General features: G+C 41.0%; 1 protein-coding gene across 3 annotated transcripts in view; it reads right to left on the minus strand.

The window, feature by feature from the left end:
- Window positions 1–19932, minus strand: part of SPATS2L (spermatogenesis associated serine rich 2 like) — a 78388-nt gene that overhangs the window by 50090 nt on the left and 8366 nt on the right. The window contains exon 2 of one of the 3 annotated variants that reach the window (XM_030241721.2): window positions 10367–10427. The exons of 1 other annotated variant lie outside the window; for it this stretch is intronic. The gene's annotated coding sequence lies outside the window, so the exon portion shown is untranslated. Of the gene's footprint in view, window positions 1–10366; window positions 10440–19932 lie in introns of all 3 variants that reach the window. One more of the 3 variants, XM_030241722.2, reaches the window with a different exon arrangement.

The raw sequence follows: 19932 nt of genomic DNA on the forward strand, positions 1-19932 counted from the left end.
TGTCACCTGAACAACTATCAGATATACTGCTAAAAGTCTGAGTGGTCAAAAGCACATGCAATTCTAAACTGAGGTGACAGCACTTCCTACTGCTCTTCTTCTTGACCCATCCAATTTCTACCACCCATTTACCAGAGAACAGAACGCTCAGCAACACCGACTGTACTCCACATTAAGAAGCTCTAGTGAACTACACAAATACCAGAAGGCTGAAATAGTATAAGGCAGAAATTCTCCTAACAATTTTTCATTTCATGGCAGGAAATTATCAACTCATTAAAATCGTTGGAATTTTGGAAAAAATGAGGAGTCCTGTTCTGGAAATGTTTATATAAAGAACATGAAACAGCTCAAATAGAAGAGACAGAAAAATCTCATCTCAGCAGCCCAGTGACAAGAGAAAGTCTCCAGCCCACTGAAGATCTAGAGCCTGGTCCAAACCTGCCTGCTGCTGCACTAGAAGAGTACTTTAACCCCTAGGCCATTCTTAAAAGAAAAGGATTTTCTCTAAAGAGTTTTCTTATTTCCCTCAAACACATCTATGAGCCTCCTAGAACCAGGTAAGAGGCAGCAAAGGCATATCCCCACTCCAGAGCTCCAAAGGCAGGAAACCCAGCACCACTGCATAACTACCACAACTACTCAGTGCCTGCTCAGGATAAAATATCCACTTGCTGGCTTCTGATGCTCATCACTTCAGGGACTGCACACAGGGGCTCCATACCCTCCCCACTCTGCAGGAGAATGTTGCAGGAAGCCTATAGCCTGTGTTCTGCTGGCTGGCATCCTAAAGGAACATCTGCAGAGCATCACTGTGATTCAGCAGAATCTGAATTCCCAGTTTTACTATGTCTATCATACCAGGAGAGCTAAGCCCAACTGACAAGAGATGAATTCAGATACATGGTCAGTAAAATGGTTTTCTCTGACAGGCAGGAGGGAGGGATGGGGGTTCTAGGAAAAAAAAAATTGGACTGAGAAAAGTCACTTTCCACAGTAAGACTTGCCAAAATAAACATTAGCCTCTTGCTCTTCCTCAAGTGCCTCAAAATATCTTCCTAAACATATAGATAAAGAGTAGTGAAATAGCAAAAAACAATCCATTCCAATTCTTCAGCTGCATGACCCTCCTGCAAAATAACAAAAGAGATTAACTTTCAGTTTTTACAAATGAGGTATTATCTTCCAAGCTGTTCTTGCCAGGGACTTGAGCTATTAAGCCATTTATGCTGGCTCCTATTTCAGCTCAGAACGGGGTGCCAAGAGACAGCATTGGCTCATTTGCTTTTGTGGTTGCCCAAATGTGGACTGCTACAAGAGCACAGCATGGGAATGCTAACAGGGAAGGATGGAAAGTGGGAGCACTGCTTGCCTCAATCACAGTGTTTTCTCTAAACAGTAAGAGCAGAAGTAAAAAAATGAATGTCAGGAAGTGCTCAAATTCACACTTGTTTTGGACATCATAAATTATCACAAGGAATCAAACTTCTACCAGCAGACTGGCAGAGTATAGTAAATTTTCAATGTTCAAGTTCAAAGATAGTCTGATTTCTGGAGCTATTCTGATTTCAGCCTTCTTTCTATTAAGTATCAAAGTCCACATCACCTTTCTTTCTTGCTCAGAAATCCTTGAAGAAGCAATTTACTGCTGTTAGATGTGCAAGGCTGACTCTCAGCAAATATAATCCTTGAACCAGCATCTCGCTGGTCCCACAGGAGCTCCCCCAGCTGCACACAGAGAAGAAGTCATTAGAGCTGCCCTGACCAAGCACACAAGAAAGCACCACAGCCACAATGAACTGGCAAGTTTACAGTGAGTCTGGGGAAAGGAAGCATTTTACCAGAGCTCTGAAAGCACTCCCAGAATAAAGGGCTTCTTAAGAGAACTGATAAGGCCAGGTGCTCTACTGGAGGCATGACAGACCTGAAGAAACCTTAGTATGGGGAGACCTCAGGTAAGTAACATATATTCAAAGTATAGGTAAGCATACTTTATGAGTCAGTGAGGTTATGTATATGCATGAAGGTAAACACCTGATTTAAATGTGGCAAAGCAGTCTGAACCTTCCAAAACCAAACACTGAAATTAAATGCAGTCTTTCATTTTCTATAACCAAGTCACCTCATATAGCTCCTTTGAAGAGGATGTAAATTTTTCCTTGAACAGTATTTAAATTATTATATATTATATACATATGTACACACACAAAATATATGTACATAAAAGCTCCAACAAATGTTTACGAGTTTCACTAGTAAAATCACCTGATGTACATCCACAATGAACAGACACAGCCCCAGCAGTATTCCCATATTAACTGTACCTGTAGAGTCAAGACACCACACTGTCTCCACCACTGACATTTTGATATTCTCAGATTTACAACAAATACCAGTCTTCCTCTCTCCTCCCCCACCTTCCTACTGCTGAGGAAAACACTGATTTTCTAATGTTAACAAAAAGTATTCCTGGAAAAAACAACAAAAGCACATAAATAAGTTAATCCATAATTGCTTATTGTTTCATAGAGTCCTTCAACCTAATTGCTATTACACATGAATAAGCGGCTATTAGAGCATTCACTGGGCTTTGAACTGCACTTTTTAGAGGTAAAACCCAAAAGAAACTCATCATTTTTTTCAACTGAAACCCACACTACCTAGCAACAACAACTTGCAAAAGTACAGTCAATCAATGCAGACTGTATACTGCCAAAAATATGCAAAAGTGCCTTCACCAGTCCCCCCTTCTATACCCTCCCCAAGAGTCAGGGGACAACCTCAAAAAACTTTTCTGTTTCTGAAGGTCAATAGCATATGAAGTGTTGCTGACATGCATGAACTGAGGTCCCTGTTTAGACAGGTATATTAGGGTTTTGGATTTTTTTTTTTAAATTAAAGGTTTCTTAACTTGGAAAGGACAACCCAAAGATAAAGCTGTCTGACTAGCTTCAACATATGGACAGCAAATGGAGTAATTTTATCAACAGAATAAAATTGAGGAACATTTTCAAGAAAATGAAAGTATGTCTTATTGTAAGGTACTTTTCTCAAAGACAGGTAAGCTCACTTACACTGTATGGCACAGATACACATTCTAGAGCATCTTTCAGCTCATTTGTTTGTGCCTATTCACTGTAAGTGATCTACCTTTGGCATGCCAGAATCCATCAAATTATAAAATCTGTGGACAAACCTTTACTTTGCATCTGTCCAGAATTTCTGAAGATGAACCTTTAACACAGCTTTGGAGAATAAGATAAAATACTACTTGCTGCACAGAATTCAGTGTTCAAGAGTAAAGCTCTAACTTGTAGTTACCTGGGTCACTAGTTACCACTGCCAGCCCTACCAGCTGAAACTCAGTGTGCTAAAGGATGCCAAACCCACTTTACTTGGACAAACATGGATAGCAGCAGGTTTCAGATACCAAATTGGGTCTGTGTGACAATGTTCTGATAGTGGAGACGTTACAGGCTTCTGTGAGAAACTGCCAGAAGTTTCCCTCATGTCTGATAGAGTCAATGCCAGTCAGCTTGAAGACACACCTGCTGCTGGCCAAGGTCAATCCCACCAGCAACCATGGCAGTGCTTCTGGAATAACAGTTAAGAAGGGCGGGGTGAAAAAAGCTGTGCAGCAGCAATTGCAGGTGGAGGGAGGACTAAGAAAGAACATGCAAAGGAACAGCTATGCAGACACCAAGATCAGTAGAGAAGAAGGGGCAGGAGGTTCTGCAGGCACCAGAGCCAAGATTCCCTGATGCATTGTTTGCAGGGGTCTTAGGATGAGGGAAGAGATGAGAAAGTTTACTCCATGTTCAGAAGGATTGGTTTATTATTTTATGATATATATTATGTTAAAACTATACTAGAAGAATTGAAGAAAGGATTTCATCAGAAGACTTAGCTAAGAATAGAAAAAGAAAAAAAACCAAAGGCTTGTCTCTGACTGATACAGTCTGGACAGCGGGACTGTGATTGGCTATTAATTAAAAACAACCAAATGAGACCAATCACAGATCCACCTGTTGCATTCCATAGCAGCAGATAAGAATTGTTTGCATTTTGTTCTTGAGGCCTCTCAGCTTCTCAGGAGGGAAAAATCCTAAGCAAAGGATTTTTCATAGAACATGTTGGTGACAATTCCCCTGCAGCCCGTGGTGCAGCCCATGGTGAGGCAGTGGTGCCCCTGTAGCCCATGGGGGTCCACAGGAATGCAAAGATCCACCTGCAGACTGAAGGACACCCACCACACTGGAGCAAGTGGATGCCTAAAGGAGGCTGTATCCCTGTGGGATGCCCTCACTGGAACAAGCTCCTGGCAGTGACCTATGGATCCTTGGAAAGTGAAGCCCATGCCAGAGCAAGTTTGCTGGGAGGACTTGTGATGGCACAGGAGGCTCAGGCTGGAGCAGGCTGTGCCTGAAGGACTGCACCCCATGGGAGGGGACCCTTGCTGGTGCAGTACAGGAATCCACACTGGTGCTGTTTGTAAAGAACTGCAGCTTGTGAGAAGCCCCCATGCTGGACAACTTCACATAGGGCTGTGTTCCATGGCAGGGACCCCACACTAGAGCAAGGGAAGAGTGTGGGGAATCCTGTGGAAGGATCAGCAGATGCAATGTTTAATGAACTGACCATGACCCACATTGCCCACCCATCAGTGCTGCTCTGGAGAGGAGTTAGAGAACTTGAGAGTAAAGTTAAGCCCGAGGAGAAGGGAGGGCTGGGGGGAAGGTGTTTTAAAATTTAGGGGTTTTTTTCTTTTATTTTACTTTTATTGACCTGTAACAAATTAAGCTAATTTCTCCAAGTCTAGTCTGTTTTGCCTGCAATGGTAATGGCTGAGTGATCTGTCCCTGTCCTCTTGACCCACAAGTCTTTTGTTATTTGCTCTCTCCTACTCAGCTGAAGAGAAGAGGGACAGAGAGGCTTTGGTGGCCACCTGGTATCCAGCCAGGGTCAATCCACCACAAGCACACAAAAAAACATGTTTTGTATGGGAACCTCAAAATTGCTTTAACTGCTAAGTCTCTCTTCTCACTGCTGTTAATTAGCAACATTACAACAGCACTGACTAAGCCCTTATTTATTGCATGTAGGCGCTATCAAAAACCCAGTGCAGGTTAACAGAGTTACCACACCGAGCAAGGCAAAGTCTCAGCATGTCAAACACCCAGTATCTCAACTTGCTCTAACCATCCTGTCAGCAGTAAGAACTGCCAGACAAACTGAGCTAGCTAGGAATTTCCCAATCAAATGGGTTTTGTTGGGGTTAGGTGAAGCTACTTCAGCATAGCCAAAACATTTCTCCAACACCAGCTAAGCAAGGGTTCCCCAACAGCTAACTGAAATCCCTTTTAGTCAGCTATCCTTTCCCAAAAAGCCCAAATCACAGCAAAACCTGGAATAAACAAAGTTCAGCTTAACAAATCAGGAAGTTACTGTGGCTTGTACAGACACAGAAGAGCTGATCACAGCATTTATTATCAAGTAAAGCACTGTATCAGTCACACCCTTCCTTCGTTATTCTACAGCCTCACCAAGTAAAGGCATAGATGACTCCTGAACAGCTAGTCCTTTACAAATTGTCTGACTGTATTTTCATGAAGCCATTCACAAAGTTATCATCTTCATTCATAATGAGCAGTTCTGGCAGTCATCATGCAGATTTCTTATTGTAGACAAAAGCACAGTCAGAGCTGCCACAAACTCACATCTCCAATTTAGCCACACACCAAAACAAGCAGGGCTGGCTCTGCAGGCAGCAGACATGAGCTGTGGCTGGATCCTGTGGTTAACAGAGCTCTGTCACTGGCAGCCACAGAATCAAGGACTTTGGCTGAAGAGAGATAGATTTATAGTTGCTCAATATTTGGACTCTCCAATAATGGAGGAAAAAAAGAAAAGACCCGTGTATGAGACACAATTTACACCGGATGAGATTCAGCTCCATTGGCTGTCTTCCTTAAACATGAAATTTACTGCTCAGTAATACTGACATACTCACCAAGACCTGAACTTTCTGTCTCACTATATTTCCAGGGTTTCTGCTCATTAACTGAGATCAGACAGTCTAACCACCTTGCTCACAATCAGAGCACAGCAGCAGGGAATGCTTTGGCTCTTTCTACACGGCCTGAACTGTGCAGCTGGAGAAAAACACAAGAACTCTTTCACCACTTTATCCCCACATACACCTTGTTTTTGGACAGAGCACAAATTACTGCCTTGACCCTCTGTTCTAGCAGAATACACACTCCATCCTTGCAGCCTCAGAGAACATTTCTTCCTTTGCTGTCAAGAAGAAAGATTTCCATAATTCTTCCAACCTGTTCCAACTGCCTGCTCCATAGAGGGAACAAAAAATGGAAGTTATCACTGGCAAAGAAAAACTACCTGCTCTAATCATCAACCTTTACAGCTGAACTATTTCAAAACATACTGGAGGGGGGCAATTCTATTTTGCCTTCACTGTGGGCTGCCCTTTATGAATATGCTCACTCTTCTCCATCATACAAGGAAAGTTTCATTGAAGTCAGTGCTTCAATGTTAAAAAAGCATGAGAAATTGCAGAGAACTTTCTATGAAGGCACTGGAATCTCAGTTTCACTGTGCTTACTGCATGATCAACCAAATCCCATGTCATCTCTCTCCTGGAATTGCAGCATTGACTGACAAACCTAGCAAGAGGTTTGGAGGTGGTTGCCTTGAACACTGACATTTAGACCAGTCACACTGCTACTCATTTGTGTATGCTTTGTGATGCTTTTCACTACCAGGAACAAATACTTATCTCTTTTGACATTAAAAAGTGGAATAAAGAAGCGCCACCAATAACAAAGCAGGCCAAATACCCTAAAAATAAAGAATCAATTCAAGAATTTAAGAGTCTCCTTTAATCTCAATTATTTCCTCTAAAAGATCAGTGAAAGCTCAACTTGCTTTCAGTTTCAGACTTTGATATTGATCAAAGTAATCAGTGAGCTCTAATCTCAATTACCTGAACTCTTTGCATCCCATAGCTGCCAAGTAATTTTCACTGACAGCAGCACACATAACCAAAAGGTGTTGCAGAGAACAGGGCCATTCACTGTTTTTTTTTTTCAGAAGTGAACTAAGATTTCATTCCTACTTCAAATCTTTTAATTTTTAGTTTTTCCATTTCGTAGGATAACCCCATAAATGTCATTCCTAATGCTTCAATTTTTGAAAGCATTTTATTGGTCCAGTCTCATGATAAATAAGACTCACAGAGTTGATTATTTTAAGGCACAGAATTACATACTTATACAGACAGTAACAAAATGCACCTATAGGCAATTAGGGAATTACCCATTTCTGACACAGGTCTGATGTTCACACTAGGTAAAATTTCTCCAGAATTGTTCTTGCAGGACAGAGTCAGCTTGAATTTGCAAACACTATTCAGAAAAGCACTAAGTGCTACTGAATTTCCTGAAACAAATTTTTTGACACAGTTTTCAGTGAAAAATGAAATTCAGCAAATTCTTAAGAGTCTTTTTGAAGTTTCAGAAGTGTGCATGATTCTAATGAAAATTTCACACCTGCATGTATACAAAAAACATTTTTAATGAAGAATACTCTGTTCTTAAGATCTTACAATAGGGTTTTGTTATTCTGGTAATTCCTTTTTCAATACTACATTAAAAAGTAAGTAAAAAAAGTAGTTTGATTTGGGGTTGTGGTGGGTCTGACTGGGATGGAGTTGAGTTTCTTCACAGCAGCCCATATGATGGCCTGTTCTGGCTCTGTGGCTACAGCACTGCTGACAACACATCAGTGTTTTGGCTATTGCTGGGCTGTGCTTGCACAGTGTCAAGGACACCTCTGCTTCCCACTACACCCCCACAGCCAGGCTGAGGGTGGGCAAGAGGCTGGGACAGGACACAGCTGGGGCAGCTGACTCAGAGTGACCAGAGAGATATTTCATGTGATGTATCCTCACGTTCATAAATAAAAATTGGGATAAAGGAAGAAAAGGATATTTTAGTTTTCAAGCAAGTTTTTTGGCTGTTGTTTGGAGACTGGCTGGGTATCAGTCCGCCTTCACCTGGTGTGCCATTTCCCTTGCTCTGCTTGTTTTTCACTCCCTGAGCCCCTGAGCTTTTCTTCACCTATTAAATGCTTTTTTAAACTCAGCTTAGGAGTTGTCTTTTGTTCTCCCTATTTTCTCCTCTATCCCCCTGTGGAGAGCTGCTGCAGGGAGTGAGTTAGGGGCTGTGTGGGTGCTTGGCTGCTGGCCAGGGTGAACCAAGCATAGCAAGTCAAATTGAAAACCCATCCCAGACTGGTGTACTCTCTCCTCAGATTCTGATCTAGAACTTGCCCCAGTATTCAGTGTCTACAAAAACTCTATTTCTCTAGATACTTGTAGGGCACTTTAACTCCATATATCTGAGCTGAGTATAATCCTCATCCCACCTCTACAGTCTGAGCAAGCATTTGTTATTCTTATTCTGCTGAGAGGTAAAGAAGTGGAGGGGACTACAGGAAAAGATTTTCAGAGTTCATTAAAAATTTTGGCCTCATTTGCAGAAAGAACATTTACACACAGCCATCTTTTAGTAGTGACCTAAAGGCCTCTCAGAGCTGAAAAACAATCCCTTTGCAAGTTTAAGATTGTTACTGACCTCCCTATTACTACCCCTCCAAGTACAAGGATTCACAAATATGGATCTTCAGTAACAAGCCAGCAAGTTTCCTTATTCTCAGGGCCACAAGGCATCATTCTGGTGTAGAAGACCAAGAGCAGCTGAAAAACCAGCATCCTTCCCAGAAATCACTGCTTCTGAGAAATCCCTGTGCTGTGTAACACTGCTGACCAGGGTGGAGATGCTTCCAAGATATCTCGTTCTCTAGGCAGCCCATCTGCTTCTGACAGCTCAACTTCTGGTCAGCATCTGACCCAATGAGTCACTCTGCTTGTACTATACAGAGCTCAGAGCCAGACAAGCAATATTTCATCATGCACTTGGCCACACTTGTGATCAGCAGATGCCTAAGAATTACTTTGGGCACGTATCTTTCTTCATTCCTTTGAGGAAGTCACACAGCTCACCACTACTGAGTTCAGTATGCTGAATTATCAGCTACCAGATTGACTCTATTCAGCCACTCCCTGTGACCTTTCCACTACCAAAAGCTTTGAAAGTTTGCCATGTGGCAATCCTGTGTAAAAAGTCTGAAACAAAAAGGAAATCCTGAAGAAACAGCATAACTACCTCCACCAAAGAAACAGGAGGCACGAAGTGAATAATGTGCAAACGAAATGACTTCTCCTTCCATCTATTTATTATAATGCCTGAGCATTTCAGAAACTTCAATACATATCATATTTGTCATTCTGACAAATATCCCATCTTACAGATTTAAGATTGAGGAATTAAGTGATTCACCGATGATTTCTCAGGAAGCCATTCATAAGGGACACAATCCAGGTGTCCTAAGCTGCAAGGAAACTGGAGAACCTTACAGACATTTGAAAAAAATAGTCATCTCTATTAGAATTACACAGAAGTTTGAGGTCCTTAAAACTTTAAACTTCTTCAATTCAGGCTTGGAACAGACTTAGCTAATGATTTTTAACATGCTGGACACAGAGAAACTGCCTCCTTTGGAGAAATAGGCAAAAGGAATTACTTGATATGTTCAAACAAAAATTTTCTCCAAAACAAGTGACAAAAACCAGGGAATTTGGATCTCTAAAATTCAGCAATTGCAGAGCCTCCATTTCTCAGTTTTGTAGTCTACATGTGTATACAATTTTTTAAAAATTACTACAATGCTACCATTTCCCACTACCCTCTGAATGTCACTTTGGGCTATACTTAGTATGATATGACTTCAGAATGCCAGTTCAGCAGAACTTTCAGTTGCAAATCATGCTACATGTTCACAGTCATTCAAACAGTTACAAAAAATGAGGAGATGGTGAGGAGAAGCAGTAGGACCATATAGCATAAGCTGGTCAGCTTACTGACAGAGAGAAAGAAGGAGAGAAATTTGTACAGAATGGTGAATGACAGACTCTGGAGAAAAAACTGCCCCAACCCTGAGAGTGCCCACAGCCAGGCTGGAAGGGGCTCTCAGCAACCTGGTCTAGTGTAGGCTGGCCCGGGCCACAGCAGGAGGCTTGGAACAAGAACATATTTAAGGTCCCTCCCAACCCAAGCCACTCAATGATTTCCATATGATTCAAGTTCCAAGATGTTCAAATAGACTGCACTGCTCTGGTGAAAGCAGCCCTCAAAGTTTTTGGCTTCTTGCTCTTGCACTGACAGACATGTAAGTAAAGAACCTTACTATCTGAATGATCAGCAAAGAGAAATAAAAAGTATCTTACCACTGCAAATTACTCCAGTTTCTGTTCCTATTTTTCTGTCTTCTCCCAAAGACTGTATCTCCTGCAAAAATAGCTGGAAGTTAAAAAAAAACCCAAACAAGTAATTATTTTTTTTTTTAATTTGCATTACTGTCTTCTTACAGAAGACTTTTGTGAAAAAAACATCCCTCATTCCTTTACTGCTGTGGTCAACATGTGGGGGTGCCCTTACCTGTTTTACAGGGCTTTTCTTTTCTAAGGGCCTATCTTCACTGCCATGAAAGCTTAGGCAATCACCTGAGCTTTGTTGTTAGTCCCATTCCTGACCACACATACAATTCTCCCCTGAAACAAACCCATTTTTAAAGCACATGTTTTAAGCTCAAAGTAGCCAGCACATGGGATGTACAGAAAGATAAACTTAAGCAATGAAAACTATTTTATCATTAATGCAAGAGAGCTGCAGGTGCAAGTTACAGTAACATAGCAGCTACTAACCCAACCCCTCTGACAGCACTAGTGCAGTTTCACGGTGGTTGTTCTCCAGAAAGAACATTACCATCTCAAGAATACTAACTCAGATGAAACAAAGGCAAACCTAAAGGGTGACACCAGCACTTTGTTCACAATACAAGGTCTTTGCTGATTTACATATAAATTTCAGAAGAATTGTCCCCAAAGTTAAAGACACAACCACATGGAAAACTGAGTGCCTATTTACATCCATACACGGATGAATGGAAGCTGATCTCCCAATTTCATCAGTGCAGGGAAGTAGTTAAGTTTTGTATTCTCTTGTGCAGTTGTGAGGACAAGGCAGTCATGGTCTATGGCTTACCAAGCATGCCAGATAGAAATTATTCCTCTTTGGCAGCTAGTAAGTGAGTCGCACACTGGTCCTTGTTTGCTTTGGAATAAGATCTGTTTAGCAGCCCCTCAGCTAATCCTAAAAGAATATTACAATGTTTCTGAACATCCTGATTGCTGTAATCAGCCTCTACTAAGCCACTATGACTGCACTGTCTTTACAGAAAAAATTTCCTTCTGTGCTACAAAATACTACCTCTATGTACAGACTAGAAATGTGTGACTGCTGTCATATTTAATTCCTTTTATCCTTATTGAAACTACATATTTTGCCAAGGCCAAAGCAAATTTTAGACTGCAAAAGTCTTGAAAGCATCATAGGTTTTAGTTTAAAGCAAGGAGAAAGCTCTTAATTGCTTCTGCATCCAAACAGCCAGATGTTCCCTGAAGCACTTCACCTGGCAAAGGCTCCCACAACAAAGACTCCCACAGCTTATGTCCCAAAGTCCATTACAATCTAAGCACACATTTCTGCATGGCTTGCTGAGTCACAGTTATGTTCAAAATCAAAGGAATGAATAGAGCAATTTAAAATGTGATGCTTCAATGAAGAAATACAAGTACTCACACATGTCAGTGTAAAAGAGCATTTCTGGGTGTTGGAATCTACACAACAGGCACAGATCCATGAGATGAATAGAGGGGTTGGAAATCTGGTGAGGGAGGCATACCCAATTCTGCCTTTGGGCAGAACACCCCAACCAAGCACTGGGGAAGAGGCCCATGTAATGGCCCTACCAGGAGTTTTTTCTTTAGGGCAGGCAAGGGCAAGATTTGGCTGCTTCCCTCAAAGGGACACAAGGAAGGACTGAGAATTCATCCCTTTTGTCCAGAGAGCACCTGAATCAAAGCAGAGAAGACAGAAGCATTCCTAATAGCTACTGCACTTCTTATGCCAACATCCAGACATTGAACTTCTTCCAGTACAGCCTGTAGTTTGCAGGAAGTATCTTTAGGATTTAAACCCAGCAAATCAGATCATAGACATTATTGCACTGAGGCATCCTAGTGATTGATCTTTTTCCCTGCATCACACCACCTGCTAAACCCCAGTTTTGATCATTTTCAACCCAGGCTACATAGGAGAATCCTCTCCCACTTCACTGGAAAACTAAAACCTGAAAAAGTCAAATGGGAAGAGCTTTATAAGTTAAAAAAAAGTGGTTTTTTCCTCCAATGGGTTCTTTTGACAATTTTTGTCCTTTGGAATTTGACAAGATTTGAAGAAGAAAGCAACAGATAATGTCAAAATCCCATTTATTGATGTGGTCAAGAAATATGGTCACTGGTATGAAATTATTCAAGCTAGAATTATAATTATTGCTCCTTGAGAGCTATTAATAAAAATTATTTTAAAACACAAAGGAATGTAAGCAAAAAATTGAAGTCCAAAGTTCTTCTTTTGCATCACCATATAGTAACAAAGCAGATTGCTAACAGCACACTATATGCACAATTCTAAACCCTCCCCATTTTACTGTGTGCAGTAAAGATTTGCTCTTTCCAAGCAACACCACATCTACCAATTTTGACCAAATGAGATATATTACCTTGAAAAAATTAATTCTATAGGACATCTTTCCACAGTTTGATCACCGCCCCTAAATCACCAGTTTGTCTTGACCCAATGGTCCATGACATGTTATCAAATAGTACCCAGGAAAAAATGACTCAAGGGCGGAGAAAGGAAATTGTGAGTGAAGGTACAACAGTTAAAAGGAAGTTATTCAACTTATGTATCATCACAGATAATACTGCTGCTTAACATGCAAATGTTCAAGTAATTTTCCATTATAAAGAAAGGTCAATACTTGAAGTGACTTTTATTCTCAAACAACGAAAAGATGTTGGAATAGGAAGGCATACTGTCACTCTGCAGGCTGAAAACACTGGCACATATTCCTCTGTGGCAGACCCATGGCTGATAAAGGCCATGTGCATGGAGATGACATGATACCCCCTCACAGAACCTTCAACACATTGTCCTCCACTGCAGAGTATGAAGAGGGGAAAAGCAGAGCTTCAGATATCACATCACCAAACGGTACATCCATCAGAGCTCGGTGACAAACAACTGCACCAAAACCAACAGAAGCCCAAACACGTGCCAGGAATCAGTGCTCAGCACAGTGCTGCAGCCCTGCAGGACATACAAATAACCCAAGCCTTTTAATACCTCCCCATCTTGAGCTGTGACTCTTCCAACAGTTCCCTAATCCTCGTATTAATGTGATATGTGACAATAGAAGAACCAGACACAAAGTTTAAATCTAGATCAGAACAGCTATTCATTGTGACACGGCCTTTAATGAACCTAAACAGCAGAATCAAAGCATAACATGAGCTATATAACACTCTAGATTGGAGTCCTCATCCTACAGGAATCTCTACTCTTCAGAATAGTAAAACAAGGCCTTTGACTCCTTTTCTTCTGGTGCCTAACCCTGACTTCAGCCTTAACCTATGATTTCACAACACTCCACACAGAAGAGCTCAAAAACTCTTAACCCTGCACTCCCCTAATTCCACTGTAGATACATGACCCTTCTAGACCCTAACAGCAAACTTAACCTGCAATCCCTCCATCCCCAAGTAAATATCCTACACAAACAGGATTGGCACACCTGGGCAAAATACTAAATATTTTGTATATAGTGACTATAGCAGCACTGCAATTAACTGAAAGTTGCCAGAGTCTGTTAAGAATAGTCTGTTAAGACTTCTGTTTTGAGTTGATTTTTTGCTTATTTTTAAAAAGTATTAAAAGCTAAGTTTATAGTGGAATCAGAGGCACACTGAGCTGGGATGAATGATGATAACACAAGGAAACATTGGACTATAGACAGCTAGCTTTTACTTTGGGGTATTTCTTTCTCTGAGGCCACTGATGGAACATTTAGGTGAGAAGAAAATCAGCACAAGGCAGGGGATCTTCTGAATGTTGATATGAATGTCTGTAAAGGCTATCTACAGTCTGCTGGTCCACACACAAAAAAGTGAGATTTTGTTGATGATTATGGCACTTGGGGTTTTTTGGCCCTTTTCTGGGTTTTGCTTTTGGCCTAGCTAGTGAGTCACATTTACCTAACTGCCAATGTGTAGCTGTTTAACACATGGAAAGCAAACCTCACTTTCTTTGACAGTCAGATCTTAAGACATCTACTCTAAACCCTTGCAAGTTCTGATGTAACCAATCAGGGTTTCTCCTTGTCTGCCACTGCTACACTTGAACACAGTGCTACGATCCTGTCAGTATCAGTCAGTAACAACAACTTCCAAAGCTGAACTCTGCCTGCCTTTAACCCAAGACGCTCCATTTTGTGCACTGCAATTTCTAACCCTGGCCAGGGCATGCAGTGCAAAGTACATTCAGCAGGATCCAGCCTTCAGAGGACAATTCATATCAAAATTTACAACGTGCATTTCTTACTGTAACAAAAGTATAACACTGTATAAAACTGTAAAGCAGCATAAAGCTTTCTGTCTAAAACCATCCTCATCTGTTATTTGCCAGAGATGTATAGTAAAAAAATCTGTTGACATTAGGATTGGGAAACAACCAATTAAAACTTCAGGACTGGACCACCTCTCATCCTACACCAGATTTCTGTTCAGTGACACAAGTCAGACAATGATATCACAGTTGGGCAAATGATAGCATATCTGCAAGCACCTTTATTCTCCTACCAGTGATCTCTCATTATTTCAGTCTTTTACTCCTCCTAATGTTACATCAGTCAACAATTTACTCCCAAAGCATTACAGGCCTAATCCAATTCCTCCTGACAGTACTGGAGCCGGAATAGATCCATAACACACACACAGATGAGCCAGATGACACTAGAAATTCAACATCTCACCAGATGAGAAATCTCTCCACTGTAAGAAGAACTGGACCCACTGGAAGCCCAAAATGGTTAAAGGACTGAGTTCTGGGCCCCAGTGAAGTGCAAATTCTCAGACAATGAACATAGAGCAATCCTTAAAAGTTCTACTTCCTACAAGAACTGCTTCAAATATATACCATATTTCTGACAGATGGGGAGAGGTTTTTTCCACAGCTGGGAATGCTTTACTTGGATGTGTTTATCTTTCTTCAATCTCTGTCTGACTCACAGATACCTCAATTTATTTTAGCTTTCTCCACTCTCAGAAAATAGAAGAGCTTCTGTAACCAACTGTACCATAACCAGGTACACTGTCTTTGACCCTAACAGATTTATGGAAAGCTCTCTTCACAAAGAAACTCATCCACAATTTCCTAAAAATGCCTTATTTTGGGAGTTAACTTCATGAAAAGCAACTTAAACTCATTTGTTACACAGCAATAGAATGACTGTCTTGAGAGTTGTTATCCATCTCAACCTGGAAGTCATAAAAAAAAAACCAAACCTTTCAATTTTGCAGAAATCTTTGGTGAAGCAGCGATAGCAACAGAATAGCTACTTAGACATACATAATCAAGTTCTCAGAGCATCTGTGTACTTTGTCAAGATAGCTAACTGAAACTAAGATGAGAATTTCCCCTGAAACACATGAGCCCACACACCAAAATTATTCCCCTTAAGGACAGGTGAGGACTTCTGAAGTTACATTTGGAAATAATAAAAAAAATGACCTGACATCCTTATCCAAATGGTTATGATAGTTCATTACCATCATTACTAAAGGAAATACTGCCTAACATATTCCAAGCCAAGATTTGCATGCTCTTCCCTGCCCTGATCTAAGGATGCACATAAAGGCTACCTGAAAAGGTATCCCAGCTGGACTTACCAAGACTGGCTGATGACACAAACCATAATTTGTCAAGATTCCAGCTTCTGAACATGATGAGTTAGTGCTGAATCCTAGAAGTTGTCCAATATAAAACATATTTCAAACAGAAAGTCTTTGGGAGTAGCCAAGTAGAATACTTGAGGAAAAAAAATGACCATCACAGAAGCTTTAGAGGATTCATAATTCTGTTTTGTTTGCAACTGTACAGTAGCCTAGCCCATAAATAGAAAACAGGTGGATTTTTTTCTAACATTTGCTTTACTTTCTTTATTTGAGACTTGTGGGAATTATGGTAACCAAGCAACACCACAGACCTGGAAAGCCCTAGTTAAGACAATTGCTGCTAACCTGATGAGGCAGGATGCGTTCAGTGCCCAGAAAAGCTATGGGATCTCCATTTCTGTACACTCTAGGGGCCACACTCTAGATTCTAAAAAGACTAAGGAAAATATTCTGTGCAATCTGTGGACACTCCATGCCTCAGGGTGAAAACTCCCTCCCTCTGAAATGAATTTTGCTGCCACTTGGGAGTCCACTGTGAGTTTTACTTGCCACTTTTGCAAGGTCAGTCTGTCAGGAGAGCTTCCCCTTACCAAGACTTGGGAACTCAAAAATACTGGGTCTCAGAGAGCACAACTGCCAAGAAATTAAAATTAACATCCATGGATTTATTAGAAATATCACGGTGGACCCATGTAAATTTGAGTATTCATTTACAGAGAACACAACCTTATAACTAAAATGTTGATGATAAAAAGTGTTAACTAAATTGAAAAAAAAAAATCCGCAATGTTATTTTCTGGTCAGAAAAGCACACCAGAAGAATCAAGCATTTCACAGCTTCTGCAATGAACAACAGCTGAAGTAACTCATTTTCCATGCAAGTGCAATCAGCACTATTTTCAAACTGGCACATCCTCCATGTAATCAGTCTTCAGCCTCCCAAAGAAGGAGAGAAGTTTCTGAAGGAAGCAATACTTCTTACTCTGCACACTAGCAAAATCAGCTGTGCCCTCACTCTTGTCAAAAGGTTTTTATGCAGCATTGTATAAAACAATTTTTCAAACTGCTCCAAAACAAAAGTAGACTTTTTCTTAATAACAAAGTCAATCTATATATTTTTGTACAAACATTTCAAGACATAATCATATTCTGAGAAAGGAAAGGATGCAAATGATGCTTTTTAAAGAAAGTTTAAATTATTTGCCTATTCAAATAAGCAGTGGCAGAGAAAATATGTCTGAGTGCATATGCTTTAAAGTGAATGAGAGGTTATTTTAGGAGAGAAAGAGTGACTACTGCACACAACCAATACGTGGTGGATCCATCAAGGCTGTGGATACTGAGTTTATGCTGCCATTCAGCAGCCAGCGCCTTAGTCTCACAGGTAAGACAGTGAGATCAGAACCAAAAGCAAGACAGCCCAGCTACAGTAGATGTGTGCTTAAGACACACAGTATGCAGGCTTTGGGAGTCACAGAGTGCATTAAAATACTCAACCCTGAGGATCAGGTTTCAACTTTTCCTCATACTGACATCCAGCTGCTACTGGGTATTATTGTGCAGCACCCAATATCAAAGGCTACAATACATAAGTATCAACATCACCAAAAAGCCCCAAAAGACTAACATCTAAAGATGTCCCCTGAAAGTAACACTGGGACACAGACATAAGGGGGCTTCAGGGAACTTGGTCTACTGCCACTATTGCTGAGCTTCTGAAAAAAACATCACACCATGACTGTGAAAAGCAGAACTTTCAACACAACATCATGTGCTGAGTGTGCCTTCCTAACAGGGTAAGTGGGTGAGGTTCAAGGAACAGAGTACCTCCTGGGAATCTCTACCAGGAGATAGCCCAGCAGAGGGAGGTACACTCTGCATCACCCACTGGTGGAGGTACTGCATCCTGCTCAAAAGAAAGCACAATGCCAGCACGGCACAGGGCCCAGCATGGCAGCAGCAATGGATCCTCAAGTCCAATTCTATTTCTCTCCATTGTCATGGCCTTGGTGTGTGGACAGGAGGAGGTTAAGAACTCCCAGACTGCCATCACCTAAGCTCTTGTAGGACTGTCACTCCTTCCTGACAGTCCTACAAGAGCTGAACACAACCACAAAGAATATTTGTACACCACGGAGGTTAGACATATTCCTTCTTATATAGAATTCTAATTCTCTCCACCTAGAATGGAGAAATACTCTCGTATATTCAGATTCTAAGAGTGGGATCACAATGAACAAAAATGCAGACTGAAATCAATTTACAAATGTAAATATAACTCTAGCCTCTTTTGAAGCTTTAATAGGAAGGAGAAGCAAAATTACCCAGGGGATCTTGGTCAGACTCAGCCATGAGTGCAAATGAGATCTCATTCCCATGTGGTATTTCACATCACAAAGGAAAACACAGAGCTCTCACAGCTCTTTGAGACAGAAGGTTTCCATGAAACAGTAATTTGGTCGTCAAAGCAGCCTTTTCATGGGAATGACATACAAATAACAAAATAACACCCAAAGTTTTTAAGCAAGTTTCTCACGCAGGAATTTAGACTGTTTCCTGATGATTTAAATTATTTCTGCCTGGGCTTCAGCTGAAATGCTTGTGTCAGTATTTTAGTTATGGAGGAACATGGGTAAAATAAAGCACAAATACAGCGTGGTTTTCTATTCTGCTAGTAAGTTTGGAGAAAAGCAAGTAGGTGGTGGTGCAAATCTGGAATCCCTTCAGGGAACTCAGATAAACCCTTTGTTAAAGCAAATGGGAGTTTGCCTCAGTTCATTGGCATAGCATCTTCTATCTGGATCATTTACTCTGAATTCATGTCTGCATTTACTTTCCTAGGAACAAACATGCATTTACTGCTGACACTGAGACTCAGCAACCGATCTATGACTTGGCACCTCTGTTCCAAGGGCCTTTGAGATATCAAGAGTCAAATTTATTCCAGTAATAACCACTTGCCCACAGGACATGGTCTGAATATTTTACGGTCCACTAAAAAAATAACAACCCATTTAATGACAAAGTTGCATGAAAAACATTACATGCACGCCATGTGGCCAAGCTACTATCCCTAGCCCAACCTCTGCTTTGTGAATTATCAGCCCTCTGTATGTTTTAGCTTTGCAAAGTTATAGTATGTTGATGTTATTTATTTTTCCATTTTATTTCCTAAGATACTTGCCACTTCAGTAGAAGAGGGGAGTGGAACACAGTAATTACAACCTATCTGTCTTGTTTCCAAGATCTCCTGGCTTCCACAGATGGACCTGCAAGGTAGTCAACATCACCTGTAACTGGTTCTCAGTATGAACAACCGAAGTTTTCACATGTAAGCAAATCCCTCAACACCCATAGCTGCAGATTTCTAACACACACTGCCTCACCACCTCATGTTCACCAATACATTAAATACTAAAATTTTCTCAGTCACCCCAGGATATAAGTACAATTTTTCTAGTGAATTACCAAAGTCAGTGACCTTGAGAAGCCAGACAAGCAACTCCTGGAGTATGTTCAGGAATACAGCACACTCTAAAAGCTGAGGATTAAAAGCAGAATTATCAAATTTCAAAATGAGAGTGAGATGATTTTATCTTTTCACAGAGTCACAGATTGGGTAAGGTTTGATGGGACAGCAGCAGCTTACCTGGATGAACATCCCTGCTCAGGCAGGGTCATCCCAGAGCCCACTGCACAGGAGTGCATCACACAGACCAGGAAACCTGTTCCAGTGCACAGTCACTCCTACAGTAAAGAAGCTCTTCCTAACATTAAGGTGGAACTTTCTGTGATTGTTTTTTGGAGGTAGGGGTGTTAAACTGCAATCCACAAGGAGATACCTTTCCAGCTTTATATTAACACAGACAGTTAATGATTTATGGCCGGTCTCTTAAGGAGTCCATCTGCTGTATTTTCCATTTCAATTAACAGCAGAT

This window comes from Serinus canaria, chromosome 7 (genome assembly GCF_022539315.1).
Source record: "Serinus canaria isolate serCan28SL12 chromosome 7, serCan2020, whole genome shotgun sequence".
Lineage (NCBI taxonomy): Eukaryota > Metazoa > Chordata > Aves > Passeriformes > Fringillidae > Serinus > Serinus canaria.